This window comes from Pelodiscus sinensis, chromosome 4 (assembly GCF_049634645.1).
Source record: "Pelodiscus sinensis isolate JC-2024 chromosome 4, ASM4963464v1, whole genome shotgun sequence".
NCBI lineage: Eukaryota > Metazoa > Chordata > Testudines > Trionychidae > Pelodiscus > Pelodiscus sinensis.
The window spans coordinates 63,100,612-63,121,972 of NC_134714.1; the positions used below are offsets into that span (position 1 = coordinate 63,100,612).

General features: G+C 45.1%; 1 protein-coding gene across 1 annotated transcript in view; it reads left to right on the plus strand.

The window, feature by feature from the left end:
- Positions 1-21,361, plus strand: part of LOC102463330 (protein-L-isoaspartate(D-aspartate) O-methyltransferase-like) — a 101,234-nt gene that overhangs the window by 55,617 nt on the left and 24,256 nt on the right. The window lies entirely within an intron of this gene.

Here is a 21,361-nt window from a genome sequence, read left to right on the forward strand (position 1 = left end):
GTTCTTATTTTACATGGATGCTTGCTGTACACCAGCTGCTTTTCCAATACAAAAATGTATTTAGGACCAGGGTTTCCTGTAAGTTGACCACTTGGGTGGCTACCCAGATGATTAGAAGAGCACCCATAGCTGTCAGTATGTATTTCTACTGGTCATAGACGTCAGCACATGCCTTGGTGTGTAGAGACTGTGTGTGGTACAAGAAAGGTTAAGCACTACTGTTAGGCTGTGTATACATTGGCAAGATTTAGCGCAAAAGCAGCTGCTTTTGCGCAAAATCTTGGTGCCTGTCTACACTGGCCGTGAGTATTTGCGCAAGAACACTGATGTTCTACTGTATGAAATCAGTGCTTCTTGCGCAAATACTCTGACACTCCCACTCAGGGATAAGTCCTCTTGTGCAAGTGTTCTTGCGCAAGAGGCCAGTGTAAACAGGTAACATCAATTTCTTGCGCAAGAAAGCCCGATGGCTAAAATGAGTGTCTACACTGGCATGGATGCTCTTGCGCAAAAGCAAATCTGTTGCGCAAAGACACATGCCAGTATAGACACTCTCTTACTCAAATACTCTAATGCAAAAACTCTTGCGTTTAGAGTATTTGTGCTAAATCTTGCCAGTCTAGATGTAGCCTTAGTGTATAACATCTGGAAACAAACGTCTGTTCCCTGTGCCATCATTTCTCAAGAGACTCTGCACAGGAATATGGACAGAGGAGGGTTGCATCTGAGAAGGTGTGGTCTTAAGTGGATCCTCAGCATGAAATCACTCCCTGCTTTGGCTATTCTCCTACTACTAAGCATGAGGATCCTGCTGGCTGACACAGCATTCCTCTTAGGGCAGGATCAAGTTTCCCTGCACTATCAATTCTGATCATCATCTATTTTTTTTAATCTTGCACTTGCAGCACACTTGTGCTGTCCAGCATGTAGCAGACATTCAGAGCAGGTAAATTAACAGATACTGCACATGCTGTAAATATTGCCACGGGGGAACTAGCTACATTCACCATTCCTCACATCTACTGTGGGGAAGCTGAAGACTGTATGTGACATCACCTATAATGGAAGGCTAAATTGACCCTGCCTTTGGGAGGGTCTATACTGAGTCACTTCAGGAAATAAAAATGGTAATAGAATGGTGTGTTTTGCTCTTTCCTTCACAAATCATACATTGTATTGAATTTCAACCAATCCAGATAAACACATTTCCATTTATAAAGCTGTAGGGAAGGAGTTTAGATCATATAAGAGGAAACATGTTTCAGAAAATGTTTAAATGTTGCAAATCATGAAGAAAGCTGCCAACAACTGAAATATGTCCAGAGTCTAGTGGTTAATACCCAGTGACAATCCTAAAAACTTAGGAGCCAAACTTTGCTACAGCTTGCCTATTCTTTTATGGTGAGAGGCATGTGTACTCATTGATCCAGCTTCATTTTCTTATTTATCTTCCTCTCTCCCCTTTTCAGTCCTCTCTCATTTGGTCCAATCTTAGCTCCTCTATGACAGATGAGAAATAAACAGCTTTGTTATCCTGTGAACCAGCTTTTATTCTTTTCTAACATTTTGAAGGAAGAAGAGAGAATCTGTGGTGGCTGTACAATTTGCTGATGTGTGGCTAAAGATTTTTAGAAATGTGTGGGTTTAGACGGAATTAACTCAGATTATCCCTAATGAGTATTAAAGCAATTTAGTTATTCAGTATGATTAAAAGGAGGAACTGAATTGTTCTTTCACATCAATTTCAGTTATTTGCAAAAGTAAATCTAAACTTAGACCTTGATGAGGCATTCAGTGTTCGCTGGACATTAACGCTACTGACTGTAGTAGTCTCATTCATTAAATTACACAGTGTTAACACAAATTAAACCATGACATAACTGGCCTCTTGACTGAAAGGATGGACTTGTGCTAAGGTACTGCAGAGTGTGCAGTTCTGTGCTGATTGTGGTTGATCCAAGGCCAGATTCTTTGTGTATTTGTTTGGGATTGGTGTGGTATTCAAGAATGGCTAATGTTTCTGAATAGCTGCTAAGTAGCCATGGCCAGATCACTGGTTACAGCAAAGAGCTCACATTTGTGTTCTCCCAACTCTGGGCCAGAAGTGCAGATGGAAACTAGTCAGGAACCCTCCCTTCCAACCCCCCTCCCTCCACACATAGCCCCTGGATAATGCTGTGGCAGATATTTTCTGCCCTGGAAAGAATTAACCCAACACAGACACTTCATAGGACTATTATAGCCTGCTCTCCAGAGGCTTCTTTCCCATGCAGGATGAATGTCAGGTGCAGGAAGAGGAGAGACAGTAGAATAAAGTGATATAGAGATGGAGCGCCTCTGAGTTGTAGAGTTTCCTATAGGCATCTTATATAGGATTGGTGTAATGTAAGAAACAGCATGATTTAGGCAATCCAGGGAGCTGCTCTAACAGTCCTGAATCCAAAGTGCCCTTTCTTCTCTTGGCCTGTTCCTGTGTGCGCTGGATTTCTTGGAAACCCAAGAACAATCCTGACCCTAATTTTTAAAATTATAATAGAAAGACCCATGAACTGTAAATTGCATGGGATTCAGTTTATCTACTGAAGATGAATGATGGAATGAGTTAATTAGTGGAATTTAAAATTGTGGTTCCAGGAACTCTATTGATGAAATCCTGGTCCCACTGAAGTATATGAGAGTTTTGGTATCAAGATTTCACCCCTAGAATCCCAAGAACCACAATTTTAAAGTACATCTAGATGTACCACATCATCTTAAATTACATAGGTTACAGCATAAGATTTAGAAAAAGTTATCAGCAATATTACCAGGTCCCTTTCTCTGACTTAACTCATCTATAATTCCAACTTAATACTCTACCTCCTCCAGAGGCAAAGCATTTAATTCCATGCTGATGGTTCAAGAAACAATGTAAATACAGTATTGTGTAAGTTGGCTAAACTGGCCTCCAAAAGTTATACAAAATGTTCTGCTGTGACCACTCTGGAGATCACTATAACTCTGCCCCTGAGCAGCCAGGCACATGGGAAACAGGCCTATCCCTTTTAAAGCCACCTGGAACTTTTGAATTCTCGTTTCCTGTTTGTTCAGTATGCAGAGCTCACCAGCCCAGCTGATCATGATGACTAGATATCCCAAACTAACCTGGAGTATCTAAAGGGTGGTGAACCTTATTGGTGCAAGGGGAGAAGAGTGTGTTCAGGCACAGCTCTGATCCAGCAGAAGAAATGCAGATATTTATGAAAAGATCACACAGGTTATGGGGGAGAAGGGGAACACCAGGGACACAGCAAAGCCATGTGAAAATCAGAACTTTGGTAGGTGTACCAGCACGCAAAGGAAAACCCTTGTTCTGGTTGTGCACCACAGACATGCCACTTCTACAATGAGCTGCATGCAATTCTCAGGTGATAGTGAGTCCACCACTATCCCCAAATGCAGTGGGAACACCTCCCAGGAGACTGACTCCCAGGCCACCTCTGACAACAAGAGAAGGACATTCTGGACAAGAAAGAGGAGGAGGAGGGGAAGAGACAGGCAACTGGGGATCCATTCTACTGAAGAGCCAGGAGCTGTTTTTAACTCTGGAGCCCAGCTGGTCACAGAACAGCATGGTGGCTGAGCAGGATAACTAGGAAATCACCTCTGGTGAGTATGCAATTGCAATCAAACTGTAAGGTATCTGCTTCCCAGTGGCCACTTTAGCTATGCAGAGGATGTCTCCTGGAAAAGACTGCTTATATGCACATAGATGGCCTGGGTTTATTCCTTGGAGATGTCTACAAAACTTTCATGGAGGTACTCTGTAATCCTTTGCAGAAGGCTTTAGGGGAAGGGGAAGGCTCCCTTGTTTCTTCCACCATGGTAGAACACTTTCCCATGCCACTCCAGTATTAACTCTGTTGGCATCATTGCAGTACACAGCATAGCATCATAAGAACCAGATCTATACTGAGATGCTTGCAGCATCAATTCTCTTACCACCTTTGTTATCCTCAGAAGACTGGTATCATATAGGAGAAAGGGGAGAAGTTTTCATTACAAGTGTTCATACCACAAACAATAGAGCATATGATCCATCACCCCGGTAACTTCTGAGTACCTCAACCACACTTTCCCCAACATGTCAGTGGTTTGGTTGGCAGGGACTGGCATTGACCTCAGATTTTGCAAGTCTAGGGCAGCTACCACCAGCAATATTAAGGAAAGGGCATGAGTGAGCTTCCTGTGTTCTCTGGTGCCCACAACCTTGCTGCCTCAGCCTGGAGCCTCCTGGAAAAAGACAGCAATTTGGGGGTCTTAACACTTGTTCCTGGTCTCTAAGCAACATACATTTGCTAGGGGAGGAGGCATTGTTTACAATTTCCCATGGGAGGGCCATATTTACCGTAGCTGGAACAGCGAACCAGTTCATTGAATAGCTTGGGATACTGATTCTGTTCTAGTTTGAACATGTGCGTATAATAAGGGGAGTGTTTCTTTTTCTTAACTAGCAAACTTGTCCTTGACCAGGCTATGTGCTGGCAATAGTTGCCTTCTGCTTTGCATGCCTTACTGTGGAAAACGTGTTCTTCAGTGGACCCTCCACTCCAGCCTAAAGGGTTTTGCAAATTAGAAGTTGGGAAAAGAAGATGCTTGTTGATGTATTCAGAGAGATAATGAGCACCTCCTGGCCAGCTGAGATGGAGCTAAAACCCTGGAGGATTTCATTGTCTGAAAAGTTGGACATGGAGAGCATTTGAGAAGCATGAGACGCTTGTAGCTTGTGAAGGACAAATCAGACATGTTGAGGCCTGTATGAGCTTCAAGAAAAGCAGATTGATATTAGATTCCGTCTGCATCCCCTGCAGGATTGCCTGCAAGCATCATCCTTTTCCAAAGATCCTTCCTCCAAATATTCCAGAAGGCATGGAAGAAGTTCAGCACCTGTTGCACTGAACACAAGGGGAGAGAACTAAGAAGGATGGTGATCATTCAGAGATTTTAATGGGCAAACTTACTGTGCTTTCACAGGCAAGCTGACTTGCTTTCTTCCCGCCCCAATCTGATCACCCCATTTGCCCAAAGTTAAATTTATTTTACATGTTCTTTAAGTTTCTCTGTGCATACAATAAAAGTAAATGTTCTGAGAACAAAATGCTCTTTATTTAAACCAATTGCAGATTTGGCCAGGGAGTCAAAGAAACTGATGCAATTGAAGGGATGGTATGGGAAGGCAGTGCGTAAATAAGCAGTACATGTAACTGGCTTGTTACTAAAACAGGTTTTCAGAGCCTCCTGGATAAATAGACAGAGCTTCTCACTGGGCTCTTATTGCCTTGGTATCTGCTGTCAAAATTAGTGGCCACCTTTATCTGCCTCCACGCTTCACCTCAGCAGAAACTTCTACCGCTTTGCCTCATCAGTACTATAGAGATGGGAGTGATATCAATGGGGTTATTGCTTTTGCTGAGGTCTAATCTAGTGAGCAAACTGCACCAGTGACTCTTTCAATGTCCAAAGGCACATGCCAAGATCATTCTGCACTTGCTTAGCTTATAGTTGAACTGTTCCTTACTGCTGCCCAGGTGGCTGTCATATGGGTTCATGAGCCCTGGGAGCAAAGAGTAGGCTGGGTCTTCAGGATTGCGATTGGCATTTTGACATCATCAGTGGTTATTTTGAGGTATGGAAGGAGAGACTCCAATAGCAGCTTTCTGAACAGACTTATGCACCTAAAGATGTGCATGTCATGCATCTTCCCTGACTATCCCATGTTGATGTCAATGAAATGCTCCCTGTGATCCAGCAGCATTTACAACACCATTATAGTTTATGTTCTCTTTGGCAAGGCAGCCCAGGGCCAAGATAGGGATATGCGGAGGGGTGATACATGGCTTGCAATCAGTGCATGGTTTTGCTATAATGAGGTTCCCTATGTCCTGTACATTGTCCAGAGTTACTATACTTCTTAGCAAAAGTCAGTTTAATGGAACTGTGCACTTGGATCACAGCAGCTCCCATGGTAGATTCACCAGTTCCAAATTGATTTCCCATTGACCTGTAGCCATCTGGCACTGCCAGCTTCTAGAGAGCAATCACCACTTGCTTCTCCGCTGTCACTATGGCTCTTGTTTTTAGTGTTGCTGCACTTCAGGGCTGGAAAAGCACTGCACCCAGTTCCTGGAAAGTGGCCTTCCACATTCAGAGTTCTGCAACCCACTGCTCATCATTTCATAGCTGCATAACAATGCAATTCCACCAGTCAGTGCTTGGTTCCCAGTACTGGCAATGTCATTCCACTGTGTTCAGCTGCTGCACAACTGCCATCAATAACCAAGAACTGTTTTGTTTGTTAGCAGGGTCTGAATCAATGCTTCCATTACAGCCAGCTGGAATGGGAAAGGAATCCTAGGTGTGATTATGTAAATACAGTTCACTCAGTTTGCTTAGGCCTGCTAGATATTCAATTGTTAGAATGGTGTTTTGCTCATTGTAACCATTTTAAAATTTTATTCCAGTGGGATGCTGGAATCTTTGGTCTGGGCAGTGCTTTGAGCTAAGAGCTGTAATCACTGAGAAGTTGAAAGCACTAGGTTTGTCCCAGAGCCAAATCCGTCACAAGGCCAGCAGAGTGGCTGGTGGGAGTAGTGGCAGGCAGCCAGTGGGAGCAGTGGCAGGCGGCTGGCGGGAGCAGCGGCAGGCAGCTAGAGGGAGCAACAGCAAGCAATCTGTGGGAAAAGTGGCAGGAGGCCAGAGGAGTAGCCAGTGGGATGGCTGATGGGAGCAGTGGCAGGCGGCCGGCAGGAGCGGACAGTGGGAACATCTGGCAGGAGCAGCAAGTAGGTGGCATTGCCACATGCTTAATGAGGGGAGACATCATGATGATATAACTATGAACTCTGGGTCTTCACTGACAGGACAGAGCCGTGACTGAGGTGTTTGATGTGGGGGGAAGGCACACTTTATGACTTGGGGGTTGGACTAATGATCTTTAAGAAAAAGATTCTGTTCTGCGGGCTCCAGGGATGATATCTTGCTTACAGGTTTTCTTTGTTTGTGTGTTTCCATAGACTGTTTCTATCTCCAACTCAGTGCTTATGAGAGGGGAAGACGTGCCTCTGAAAGCACCCAGCAGATAGTTTGGAATTTTCCCAGTTTACTGGGTAGGGGCTCAAGCCAATTTGGTTACATTGTTGAAAGAACTGCCCCCCCTATATATTGAACCTGGCCCCTCTGGCTGCTGACTGCTACCGGCAGATGGGTTACATGTTCTATGTCTTGCAGCAGGGCTGCTTGCATGACATTCCAATGTTCTGCATGGCAGCAAGTGGCTTGACTCTGGCAATGCTGCAGGATAAGGTGTGAAGTGTTTGTAATGATCACAACAAGGGAGTACAGCTGAGCAGGGTCCATGCTTCTTGGATAATATGGCCTTCGGGCAGGTAAGTCAGGGTTTTGAAGAAAGGTGTGAGAAAGTATGGGTTGTTGGCCGTTGACATCAGGGGAGGGAGGAAGAGAGAAGATGCATTATGGGAGGCTGAAGACATGTTTCCATCTAGTCCCACTCCTCATGACAGTATTTTTGGCCTCATGAGGCAGCATAAGCCCTTCCCAAACTCCTCAGTGGATAGTTGCACTGTGGGATAGCTTCCCATGGTGCACTGCTCTGTGTATTGATACAAGCACTATTAGTGAGGATGCACTCCACCAACATAATCATGTGGACACACAACTGGCTTTAATTACTGCAGTGGTGGGATGTCAATTTACATTAAATTAACTCAGTAGTGTAGACATGCCTTTAATTTGCACTTCTATTCTTATGATTCAATCTGAATTAACTAACTACTCCGATTACTTTTGTATTCAATTTCTTAAAGTTAAAGATATTTTTCTGATTGCATGTAATAACTGTTTTCTTTGTTTAATTTAACTATTTATATGTTCTAATTTACCAATGCCAATGAATAACTCTGTTAAATTAATATTCTATTTACTATGGTTCAGAATCCCAAATACTCTGAATTCTACCAACTAGATTTAGTGCTAAACATATTTCTAAACATAAAACAAAATACCTTGTTCCTTAACTTCTGCAAATGTTATGCTTTCTAAATTATCTTTAACTTTGACCAGTAACCACAAATACCCAGAAGAGAAATTGTTGTCACTATAAGATTATAAATTATTATGTATTTGTTCCGTTAATACAGGTTTTACTTTTAGACATTTTATAATTTCTTCTGAAATTATATTAGCTTGTGCCACTATCGATTACATAGCCTACCCACTAATAGAAAATGTATTTTGTAACTGACCAAGTCTCCTTGTAATTCAGTGTGACTTTTTCAAAATTCCCAGAAATGTTTTCTTTATCTGTAATGTTAGTTCTAGATTTTTTTCTACAGTATCTTTCTGAGACTTTTGAACTAAATGTAAACATATATGTTTTTCCAGACTTCCCTGTATACAAACATTTGTGAAATGATTCTGTTTCTTGCAGATATGACATGTTTGACCATTTCCTGCATTTTGTTTAAGTTGGTGCCTCCTTGCACTTCTAGAACATTCTTTCATATGATCACATGTTCTAACTTTAACAGTTTCATTCTGTTTTTCTCTGTGTACTTGTTTTTATTTTTTTCTTATTAAGTCTATAATCACATCAGTTTGTTTTCTTTCTAAAACATGCAATCATTATACAGGCAAATATAACTTAGATAGGGCCACGATAAGGTGGGTGCATAATTGGCTGGACAACCGTAGTCAGAGAGTTGTTGTTAACGGTGCTAAATCCTGCTGGAAAGGGATAACAAGTGGAGTTCCGCAAGGGTCTGTTTTGAGACCCGTACTGTTCAATATCTTCATCAATGATGTAGATATTGGGATAGAGAGTACGCTTATTAAGTTTGCAGATGATACCAAACTGGGTGGGGTTGCAACTTCTTTGGAGGATAGGGACATAATTCAAAATGACCTTGGCAAGTTAGAGAAATGGTCAGAGGTAAACAGGATGAGGTTTAATAAAGAGAAATGCAAAGTGCTCCACTTAGGAAGGAACAATCAGTTCCATACATACAAGATGGGAAGCGACTGTCTAGGAAGGAGCATGGCGGAAAGGGATCTAGGGGTCATAGTGGACCACAAGTTGAATATGAGTCAACAGTGTGATGCTGTTGCAAAAAAAGCAAATATGATTCTAGGTTGTATCAATAGGTGTGTTGTAAGCAAAACTCGTGAAGTCATTCTGCCGCTCTACTCTGCGCTAGTTAGGCCTCAGCTGGAGTACTGTGTCCAGTTCTGGGCGCCACATTTCAAGAAAGATGTGGAGAAATTGGAAAGGGTACAGAGAAGAGCTACAAGAATGATTAAAGGTCTAGAGAACATGACCTATGAAGCCAGGCTTCATGAACTGGGCTTGTTTAGTTTGGAAAAAAGAAGATTAAGGGGGGACATGATAGCAGTTTTCAAATATCTTAAAGGGTGTCACAAGGAGGAAGGAGAAAATTTGTTCCTCTTGGTTTCTGAGGACAGGACAAGGAGTAATGGGCTTAAAGTGCAGCAAGGGAGTTTTAGATTGGACATTAGGAAAAAATTCCTAACTGTCAGGGTGGTCAAATATTGGAATAAATTGCCAAGGGAGGTGGTGGAATCTCCCTCTCTGGAGATATTTAAGAACAGGTTAGATAGACATCTGTCAGGGATGGTGTAGACGGAGCTTGGTCCTGCCTTGAGGGTGGGGGGCTGGACTCGATGACCTCTCGAGGTCCCTTCCAGTCCTATGATTCTATGATTCTATGATTGTTAAGATCAACAGTGTGATAAATTCTCACTGCTTTTTGCAAGTTTAGATCTGACTTTTCAGTCTTTGTCTTACCTAGATACCTTTTTATATATCCATCACAATTTGATCACTTATCATTGACTCAAACTGCAAATTATATATGACTTCTTATTTTTAGCTCTTAAATTATTCAAAAGTCTTTCTCCATTTGATTTCTTAAATGAAAATAAAATCTTTCAAATGTTTCTTTGCTTTGGGTAAATAGTATTCCTCTTTTTTTAAAGAAAGATTCATAGTCTGCTCATTCTCTAAAATTTAAGCACCAATGAATAAAATTGTTTCATTACTTGCAGCATTCAAAAACACAATCTTTTATTCCTCTTGCTTATGAGTAGAGTATGCCTTCAGAAATAAATCAAATCTTGTTTAAGCCTTTTCCAATTTTCTGCAGCATTTCTCAATATTTTTAGAAATATAGGAACTCTTAATTGATCCATCTTATTTCATTCAAGCTTGTTTTTAACTTCAGAGTAACTTGTACCTCGAGTCTTCTTATGAGATTTTGTTTTGTTCTGGGTTTCTTTTTTTTTTTTAACTTTTTCCAGTTCTTTTACATCTGTTATCTATCACTCGTTGTTTAATATTCAAGTGTAAGCCGGGGCTGAATTACTGCTTGCTGTCAGCCAGCTAAAAGGAGAGAACTGCCCTGGGGGTGAGTGTGCTCACTCCAATTGTTTAGCTCTGCAAGATAAGTAACTGTTAACTGTTGATATGTAAATACAGCTCATGCCAGAAGGAGGAAGGAATCCGAGGTTTGGCTATGTAAATCCAGTTCAACCGGGGCTGATGGAGGATCAGTTTTGGAATGGAATGTGGTGTATTGTAACTAATTTGGGGCTGTTGTGGGGGTCACAAATCATGCTAGCCCTAAATTTAAAATATGACACCAGTGCTTGCAGGAGAGACACCATCATTGTAAGAGGTTTCAGAGGAACAAGCCTCTCCCCTGCCAGAGTTGAGTGAACTGAGTTGGGGGGGATGCCACTGGGATGAACATGCCGATAGCCACAGGGAGTGAGCAGCCGGAAGCTGCACTAACACAGTGCACAGCCAGTGATGGCAGTACCCTGCCCAGGGCATTTTAAATCACTCAAGAGAGGCAGACAGGGCCAAGGGATGTGTGGCGGGGAGTGCACAGGGCGGCAGGAGGGCTGGGGAAGTGCACAAAGTACTCGGGAGGCAGCAACACCCAGAGGTCCCTGCATTGCCAGAGCAGAGTGCCCCCAGATAAGTGTGGCACCCCCAACCTCTTCTTTTACAGCCCCTCATGCACCCCATTTCCTCCAGAGCGTGCACCCTTCCCCTTTTGTCCCTTCCATCATCCAAAGTCCTTCCTCCCCCCAACCGCTAAATTCCCACTTAGACCCTGTACTCAGGACCCCCACTATGTGCCCCATCCCAAAGCCCACACATTTGACTCCCACCTGCACCCAAGCCCCCTCAGAGCTTCACCCCTCACCCTTCCTGCCATAACTCCCTCCCAGAGCCTGCCCCTCTCTCCCACCCAATCCCCTGCTCCAGCACAGAGACAGCATCCTCCCCCTTTCAGAGCCTTAGGCAGGTGGGGGGCAGGGAATAGTTGAGTGGGAGAAAGGTACCGGCTCAGGACATTCTGGGCACCACCAACATATCTAGAAACCTGCTGCCCCTGCAGCATACCTAGTAAAGTGCAGGATATGAATCAGCAGCATGGAACCATTGGAGATGGCCAGGCCAAGATGGAAACTTCTAGCACCTCCATTCTTTCTCTCCAGCCTGCACCCGCTGTCAATAGCATGTCAGTGGTCATAACACCATATTTCTACTGAATAAGAGAAATTATAGCTTGGGGCTGAGAGAAGCAAAGCTGGAAAAGCTGGTAAGTACAGAAGGAATGTATTTCAGGCAAGAAAGTGCAGCTGGATTTCCAGTAGCCTTTTCAGGGCTTTTATCATGTATTTGAAATCAGTAGATCATTAATAGTATGCACATCCCTATGGAACCATTTAAAATTTTCACCGTCCAAACTGACATCTTGGTGGTAGCCTTCCAAGTCCGTGAGGGTATGTCTACATAGCCATTATTTCGAATTAACTTTACTTGTGTCTACACAGACAAACTGCTATTTTGAAATAAATTCAAAATACTGGAGCACTTATTTTGAATTTGGTAAACCCTCATTCTATGAGGAATAATGCCAAATTTGAAATTAGTGCTGTGTAGACACTTATTTCAAAATAGGGGCCCTCTAACCTTGCCAGGATACCCTGGTGGCCACTCTAGCCTCAAACAAGAACTCTCCTCTCTCTCCCCTCCCTCCCCAGAGCCCTTAAAGGGTTTGACTGTGGCCACAGTGCCTGTGCCAGCTCCAAGCCTGCCGGTCCAGAGCCCCCAGTCACTGCCCCTGTCCCAGTGGCCCCAAAACATGAGCCAGCAAGCCACTGGCAGCCAGCCCTCCACTGCTCCCCAGGAGCAGTCTTCCAGCTCCCAGGAGCCTCCCAGGGCCCAGAGAAAGTGGGCGCCTTCCTGGTTCAGGGTGGAGATCATGGACCTTATTCAGGTTTGGGGGGGATGCCCCCAATGTCCAGGATCTCCGCACTAGATGTAGGAACGTGGCTGTCTATACCTGGCCACCAAAGGCCACATGTGAACCCAGGAGCAGGTTTGCATGAAAATCAAGTTGATCCGGCGAGACCCCCCAACTCTGAGCCCTGAGCTTCTCCTCCCCCTTCTTCCCCTTGCTTCCTCCTTCCAGCTCCCTCCTCCCAAGTTTCCCCCTCCCCTGTCCCACCCTGTCTTCTCCCCTCTCCTGCCTCCTTTCCCCAGTCTCACCAGAGTTTCATCCTTCCCCTGCCCTCCAGTTTTGTTAAATAAAGAGAGTTTGTGTTCATGAAAATACGTGTATTTTATTTGACATCAGGAAGGGTGGTTAGGGAGGGGTAAGTGGAAGGACATGAGGGAGGAATGAGGCACAAGCCCACAGTGGGGCAGACCAGGGAGGCTCTTAGTGCTCCTCAGGGTGGAAGCTCTCCCGCAGGGCCTCCTGGATACTCACAGCCCCCCGATGAACCTCCCAGATGGCAGCCTGCAGAAAGTGCATCCAGGCTCGCAGCAACGCATCCACAAGAAGCACGAGAGTGCCTAGGGGCAGCTCTGGCTCCATGTTGCAGAGTGCTGTGGTGTCCTGAGTGAGGGCAACCAGAGCAGACAGAGACAAAATGCTTTGCTGTCCCTCATCGAGGTAGGCAAGCAAGCAGGGAAAGCTGAGAACTGGCTGCCCGGGGTAGGGGTCCCTTTAAGCACAAGCCTCAGATAGCCTCAGGCAGCAGTCACACAAATAAACTCCTGACCTGATGCCCTGCTGGACCTGGTTCCAGCTGGCCTTCAATGCAATCCAGTGTCCACTCAGTGTGGATGCACTATTTTGAAATAACAAAACACTATTTCAAAATGCATTTTGTGTGTAGATGTGTTATTTCTAAATAAGATATTTTGAATTAACTATTTCAAAATAAGATATTTTGAAATAACACTGTAGGTGTAGACATACCCTGAGTGAGAGAGAGGGCAAATCCAGGTGAGAAGGAGAAAATGCCATCTCTGATTAGTTCCCAAGAATACTAAATTGAGATGGTACTCCAGGAATTCTCAAATCAACAGGAATCCCTTGTCCTGTTTTTTAAAACTAAATGCAGAGTACCACTTGCTAGAACCACCAATTCCTGAAAATCTGTTGTCGATTTGCGTCTCATCTTCTGTTGTTTGTATGCTTCAGAAATAATCCAAACAAACAACCAAAACACACATCTCCATTAAATCAGTACACTGTGTAACCTTTGCTATTAACAGTCACCATGGCAATCAATACATTTTAAAAGCTCTCAGCCTTTCTATGATATGTCATCAGACAGAAATGTCAACTTATTGCAATGGACTTGTTTTTCCCCATGAAATGCAAGAGTTTATAATTTTGAGTTTTCTTTGCAGAAAAAACCTAATCCTTGTTTCTATTTGGGATTCACTTTGAAACAAGCTATATTAACTACTGTACACATCACTAGCTGATATTTAACTGGATCTGTACTGAGTTGTCTTCTGTGATGTGGGTTTCTTGACCTTGATATTATTGTCCATCAGCAGACTTGCGATGACATTTGACTCAAGATACATCATTCTCTCCAACCAAAACCATCCAAAACCTACATCAAGCTGAAACTAAAAGACATAGCCAAAGCACTGCCAACAATGGACAGCAGTTTTGCGATTCATATTGAATTGGTGAGTTGACAATAAACAATGGCTGTGTCTAGACTAAACCCCTTTTGCGGAAAAGGGATGCAGATTAGACACAGCGCAATTGCAAATGAAGCGGGGATTTAAATCTTCCCCGCTTCATTTGCATGAACATGGCTGCCGCTTTTTTCCAGCTCGGGGCTTTGCCGGCAAAAAGCGCCAGTCTAGATGGGGATCTTTCGGAAAATAAAGCCTTTTCCGAAAGATCCCTTATTCCTCTTAAAATCAGGAATAAGGGATCTTTCGGAAAAGGCTTTATTTTCCTAAAGATCCCCGTCTACACTGGCGCTTTTTGCCGGCAAAGTCCCGAGCTGGAAAAAAGTGGCAGCCATGTTTATGCAAATGAAGCGGGGAACATTTAAATCCCCGCTTCATTTGCAATTGCGCTGTGTCCAATTTTCTTCCCTTTTACGGAAAAGGGGTGCAATCTAGACACAGCCAATGTGTATAAGCTGCCCAACTGGCACAGCCCCTTACCAGCACTATCAAAATCACAACAACCAGCTATGTATATTGATTTTAATAGCCACCATAAAGTATGGATTACAGCTATACTAGTGGGGCCGTCCTTATGATTTAGTGGGCTCTGCATAACTGAGGCTACCCTCTGCCCCATTTGACTCCTGCTGGGGGGGTACCTCTGCCCTTCCTCCCCCATGCAGCTTATGCTGGAATCGGGGTCTTCCCTGGGGTCAGTGGAGCCACAGAGGCTGAGGGCTCCTCTCTACCCCCCATCTGGCAAGAAAGCATGCTCAGTTATGACTGACTGCTGACTGAGAGGAGCTTGTGGGGGGAAGGAAAACAAGAAGATCTGCTGTCCAAGGAGAGAGCAGCTGGGAAGAGGAAGAAATCAGACAATGGAGTTGTCAGGGCTGTCCTTAGGCATGCAAGTACACAAGGCTGTGTAGGGGCATCTGAAAATGTGGTGCCCCAAATTTTCATGTGCCTCATACGGCTGCATATTTTGCACATGGCTAGGAATGATCTTGTGTACCGGTGTTCCCTGGAAGGTACATGCTTGTGTGGCCACTAAGGAGAGATTCAAATGCCAGCCAGCTGATTAGCAGAGCTCCCACAGATCGGTTTTGTGTTTCTACTGGGGGTGCACATTTGCACATGCCACAGTGCACATAAAATATTTATGCCACACATGATGGAAAAGATTAGTGGGAACATCAGAGCGATAAATACCAGGAACGGAGAGATTTATTTAAGTTAAGCACCAGTGAGGACCACAGAACAAATAGACATGGGCACTGACTTCCCTTCTAGATGGGGGTGCTCACTCCACCTCCCACCACCACCACCACCATCACACTTGGCCCTGGCCCTGGCCCTGGCCCCACTCCAGGGGCAATTGCTGAGGAGGTAAAAGGTGGAAGGGGATACTAGTCACCTGACTGCTCCCCTTCCGTGTGGCTCCTCCCCATGTCACCCCTAGTCTAGGGAAGGACCAGGACAGACCCCCTCTATCCTGGACACCACTCCTGCCTTACCTCTTCCCACCCCTGCTCCACCTCCACCCCACTCCTATTTTATCCCTTTCCCAAACCTCTGCCCCATCTCTTCTGTAGCTCCTCCCTCGAATGTGCCATATTCCCACTCTTCCCTCTCCCTCTTAGAATGTCCCAAAAACTGAGGAACAGCTGTTTTGTGGCAAGCAGAATGCATTGAGGTTTGGGGGGGAATGGAGACATTCTTGGCTCATCATTCACAAATAGTTTTTCAGTTTGTGCGGGCAACTAAATTATCACTCAGCAGTGCAGGCTGCAGTTGGAAATGTGTAGAATAATTTCAAGAGAACTGTAACTGCTGGCAAAACATCACTCAAACCTTCATTTTGTTTTAGAAATTGCTTCACTTCACTCACCAAACTAAACTGGCATTTTCTCTAGCTGCAAATCTCTCTCAGGCTATGTCTACACTGCTCCCATTTTGTGCAAAAAGTGCAAATGCAGCGAAACGTGGAATATTGCTGTGCCTCGCTTGCATAATTAATGAGGCTCCGTTTTTGCGCAAGAGACTTTTGCGCAAAAAGGAGCCATCTACACGTAAAAATGGAGCCTCATTAATTATGCAAATGAGGTGCAGCAATATTCCACGCATTGCCTCATTTGCATATTTTTTGTGCAAAACGGGAGCAGTGTAGACGTAGCCACCATGAAAAGCTTCACTTATTGGGACAATGTCCAATTTTGAGCCATTTGCTGCATCAATTCTATGCTTCTCCAAATGTACTGTGAATGTAAAGCTTTCTTTGAAAAGCTCTGTTCAGTGACAACTTTGCAAGCATCAATGGTCCCAACATATATTAAATTAAAATAAGCTTTGGGGGTCACTAAAGATGTGAGGAAGGCTTTCATGGCCACGCAGTCTCACTGGCTTGTATTTTCTCAGGAGCGTATGATCATCTAAACAAAGTTTTCTTGCCTTCTCTGATGTTGTTTCCCAGAAGTGATTGTATGACGATTCAGTACACATCCCTCTCAACACCTCTTACAACAGGCCATTTTCTTCAATCAGGGATGAAAGTAATTTAAATTTCTTACACGTACTGTCCTATCACAACACATCCCTTTGGGGGAAGACTCAGGGCAGGGGTCGTGGGGTTGCAATATGACAGTACACCTGTAAGAAATGTAAGTGTGGGGTGGAGTGCAGGGGGCTCAGGGCACAGGGTTGGGTTGTGAGGTGGTGCAGGAGTCAGGGCAGAGGGCTGGAGATGTGTGGGGTGCAGGAGTCAGGACTGGGGTGTATAAGGAACTCAGGTCAGAGAATTGGGAGATAGGAAATGCAGGAGTCAGGGTAGGGGGCTGTGCATGTGTATAGGATGGAGTGCGGGATGGGATTTATCTATTTGTTTATTTAAGAAAAAGTGAATAGTCACTAGAAACCTGTAGTATTCAAAGAGCATGCACATGCCATGCTAATAGCACAGTTCATTTATCAGCAGGGATCCTATATTTCCCTGATTAAAAAAAAAACTCATAAAAACAAACATCTGAGTTTTTCCATTATTAAAATTAAACAATGAACTTTATTTTCCTCAGTGTGTGTGTTTATGTATATATCAGTTGAATACAAATTATTGATATACAGTAGAACCCTGTTTATCTGAGCTGCCTTTATCCAACCCTCTATTACCCTAGGCACCAGTTTCATGGGAATGACTGCGGCGGGGGCTAAGGGAGAGTGCCCCAGGTGGCAGGATCTTGACAGGTTGTCTCAGGCAGCAGGGACTCAGGAAGGCCACAACAGCCATGCCACTATCAAATCTCGGATGCTGGTGGTTCAGTTAATACAGAGCGTTGGATAATGGAAGCTTGGGTTCTACTGGATACGTCTTTATTTTTTCACAAAATGTAAAAACTAAAGCTTCTCTGTAAAATTGCAAATTCCAGATTTTTCGCTACAAACAGATGTTAGTACATGTGTACCCAATTTTGTTGTGTGCAACTCCACTCCTAGAGCTATCCCCTTCCCCTACCTAGATCCCAATTAGCTTTTATATAGAAGTCGGAGATTGAAGCTGGTTTGTGCTAATTTGTGTTTACTCAAATACTGCTTTGCTTCCTACTTATGTTTAAAAAATTCTCATCAAATACAGCAAATTAATTCAGAAAGGATTGTTGAATAACTAATCACATTAGTTTTGTAAATATGAGCACCTCTGCCATGAGGCCATTAATTTGTCTTTAAGCATGATATATTGTTGTATAAGCTTCTCAGTATTCATGGCCTTTGCCAACAGCCTAGTGCATTTCCTGTTTACCAGAACATATATTTTGCTCAACTATTGCTGTGCTCTCCATTATTATTACAGTTCTGTGGATGTTTGAGAATGTGAGAAGGCTAATAAGCAAGCTACATATTCATTGGCAATGCATCTTTTTGGCAATTCACCAGGACTAGGCTTGAGAAGTCATTCTTCTGCTCTACTCTGCGCTGGTTAAGCCTCAATTGGAGCATTGTGTCCAGTTCTGGGCACCGCATTTCAAGAAAGATGTGGAAAAATTTGAGAGGGTCCAGAGAAGAGCAACAAGAATGATTAAAGGTCTAGAGAACATGACCTGTGACAGAAGGCTGAAAGAATTGGGTTTGTTTAGTTTAGAAAAGAGAAGATTGAGAGGGGACATGATAGCCGTTTTCAGGTATCTAAAAGGGTGTCATAAGGAGGAGGGAGAAAACTTGTTCATCTTGGCCTCTGAGGATAGAACAAGAAGCAATGGGCTTAAACTGCAGCAAGGGAGGTTTAGGTTGGACATTAGGAAAAAATTCTTAACTGTCAGGGTGGTCAAACACTGGAATAAATTGCCAGGGAGGTTGTAGAATCTCCATCTCTGGAGATATTTAAGAGTAGGTTAGATAAATGTCTATCAGGAATGGTCTAGACAGTATTTGGTCCTGACATGAGGACAGGGGACTAGACTCGATGACCTCTCAAGGTCCCTTCCAGTCCTAGTAGTCTATGATTCTATGAAAGGCAAGAATAAGCACACAGAGGGTTTTGTCCCTGGACAGAACACCACTGCTCTGTACAGAATGATCTCTGCCAGCTCCATTCCCCATGCAAAGACCCCTGGTGTAGGGTGCAAGAGCGGTGTCAGAGACAGATCAGGGTTGGCTGGAAGAGGTGAGAAGAGGCATGGCTGTGCCAGTTTTATACCCTGGTGATTCCATGAGGAGGGAGTGTTTACAAACTAAAGCACCCCTGAAGGCTGCTCTAGCCTGCCCCAAAAGCTGAACCGATCAGCAACCCCTGAAAAAAGGAGGAGCAAATCACCTCCCCTCAGTTGGTGTGTCAGCCTCTAGAGGAATCTGGACTGGTAGATGAAGAAGGTTATGTCTTCCAAGGTGGGCTCCCCAAAAAAGTTTGGATGTTAATGAGCAGCCAAAAATGATGTTCCTACAGAACCTTCCAGATGATTCAAAGGACTGAGGTCAGGGATGCCTTGCCTTCCTTTCTGCAGGCCAGAGTGGACTTATGGTACAACAATCAAGGAAATGAATGAAATGTGGCTTTGTTAGGCACTGATATTATGAGGTGTAATGGGGCACATGTATCCTACACCAACCTAAAACAGTTAGGGTACGTCTACACTACAGAGTTAGTTCGAACTAACTTAGTTCGAATTAGTTAATTCGAACTAAGCTAATTCGAACTAACGCGTCTAGAACTAAAAACTAATTCGAATTAGTGTTTTGCTAATTCGAACTAGCATGTCCACATTGAGTGGACCCTGAACAGGGCTTAAGGATGGCCGGAAGCAGTGCCGGCAGGGCATCAGAGGAGGACTTAGAGCGTGGAGATGCTGTCTCAGGCTAGCTGAGGGCTGCGCTTAAAGGGACTCGACCCCCACCCAGGACAGACAGTTCTCAGGGGTGCCCCGCTTGAAAACCAGTCCTGGCTTGGATTGCCCGGAGTGCCCACACTGGGTACATCACAGCACTTGGCCATCAGACCGGCTGCACTTGCCGCAGGCTGCCATCTGGGGAGAGGGGACAATTGGGGGGCTGCAGGAGAGCTTCCACCCCCAGAAGCCCGCAGAGCCAGCCCAGTCCTCCCCATCGGGGGCTCGTACCCCATTCCTCCCTCACCTCCTTCCACTTACCCTTCCCTAGCCCCTCTTCCTGATGTACAAAATAAAGATAACGTTTCTTCCAACATTGACTCTGTCTTTATTGAACAAAACTGGGGGAGACTGGGAAAAGGAGGTGGGAGAGGGGAAGAGAAAGGCTGGGAGAGGGGAGGGCAACTAACATGATCAGGGGTTGGGAACAGGTCCCAGATGAAGAGAGGCTACAGAGACTGGGACTGTTCAGCTTAGAAAAGAGGAGACAGAGGGGGGACAGGATAGAGGTCTCTAAAAGCAGGGGTTGGGTGGAGAGGGTGCATTCAGAAAAGTTCTTCCTGAGTTCCCATAAAGAAGGACTAGAGGACACCAAAGGAAAGGAATGGGTAGCAGGCTTCAAACTAGTAAGAGAAAGTTGTTGTTCTTGACAAAGCAAATAGTTAACCTGTGGAACTCCTTGCTGCAGGAGGCTGTGAAGGCTACAACTAGAACAGAGTTGAAAGGGAAGTGAGATCAAGTCATGGAGGTTGGGTCCATGGAGTAGTCTTAGCCAGGGGGTAGGAGTAGTGTCCCTGCCCAAAGTTTGTGGAAGGCTGGAGAGGGATGGCACGAGACAAATGGCTTGGTCACTGTCTTCGGTCCATCCCCTCCAGGGTCTCTAGGGTTGGCCTCTGTCGGCAGACAGGCTACTGAGCTAGATGGACCTTTGGTCTGACCCAGTACGGCCATTGTAAGCTCAGGGCTCAGGGTCGGGGGTCTCAGTGGACCCCCTTGATTTTCATGCCAACCTGCTCCTGGGTGGCCAGGCTGGCAGCTCTCCTGCCCTAGATGGCCACTTTCCTGTGCCTAGTACGGAGATCGTGGACGAGGTCCACGATGTCTGCACTAGCCCAGGAAGGTGCCCGCCTCTTGCGGTCCCAGGCACGCTCCCGGGAGCCGCCAGCCTGGTCCCGGGAAGAGGGGGTGGGCTGGGGAACATCGGGTGGGTGGCTCTGTGCTGTGCCAGGTGCAGGGTCTGCTGGCTGGGTGCTGGCAGGCTTGCACCTGGCACGGGCACCGTAGCCAGCCCGTGCCCCTTTAAGGGGTCCGGGGCCAGGAGGGGGGCAATAGAGTTTCCCTGGTGTTGGCCAGAGTGGCCACCAGGGAAAGCTGGGGAGGGCTAGCCTCCCACTAGTTCGAACTAGGCTTAATCCTCGTAAAATGAGGTTTTCCTAGTTCGAACTAAGCGCTCCGCTAGTTCGATTTAAATTCGAACTAGCGGAGCGCTAGTGTAGCGCCTATGAATGTTAGTTCGAACTAACAGCTGTTAGTTCGAACTAACATTGTAGTGTAGACATACCCTTAGCTCTGCTCTGCAAGCTGAGGAAGCCCCTCCCCTCTGAGCCTGCTGGGCATGCTCAGTCTGGGGGCAGTCTATAAAAGGTAGCAGCCCAGCTCAGGCAGTCAATGGAGAAGGACATAGACAGCAGGGTTGCTTGCTGCAGGGAGCTGGTATAGGCCCCAACTACAGAGCAACAATACACAGAGTTCCAGGTGGACTCCAGGCTATCTGGCAAGTCTGGAGAAGGGATTGAGCCAGGTAAAGCTAGGCCAGTTGAGGACCCCAGAGACATGGGGAACTTTGCTGAGGGAGAAAGTGGGGGAAGCAGACCAGGTGACTTTGACTTGTCTCCAGTGAGTGAGTGGGGGA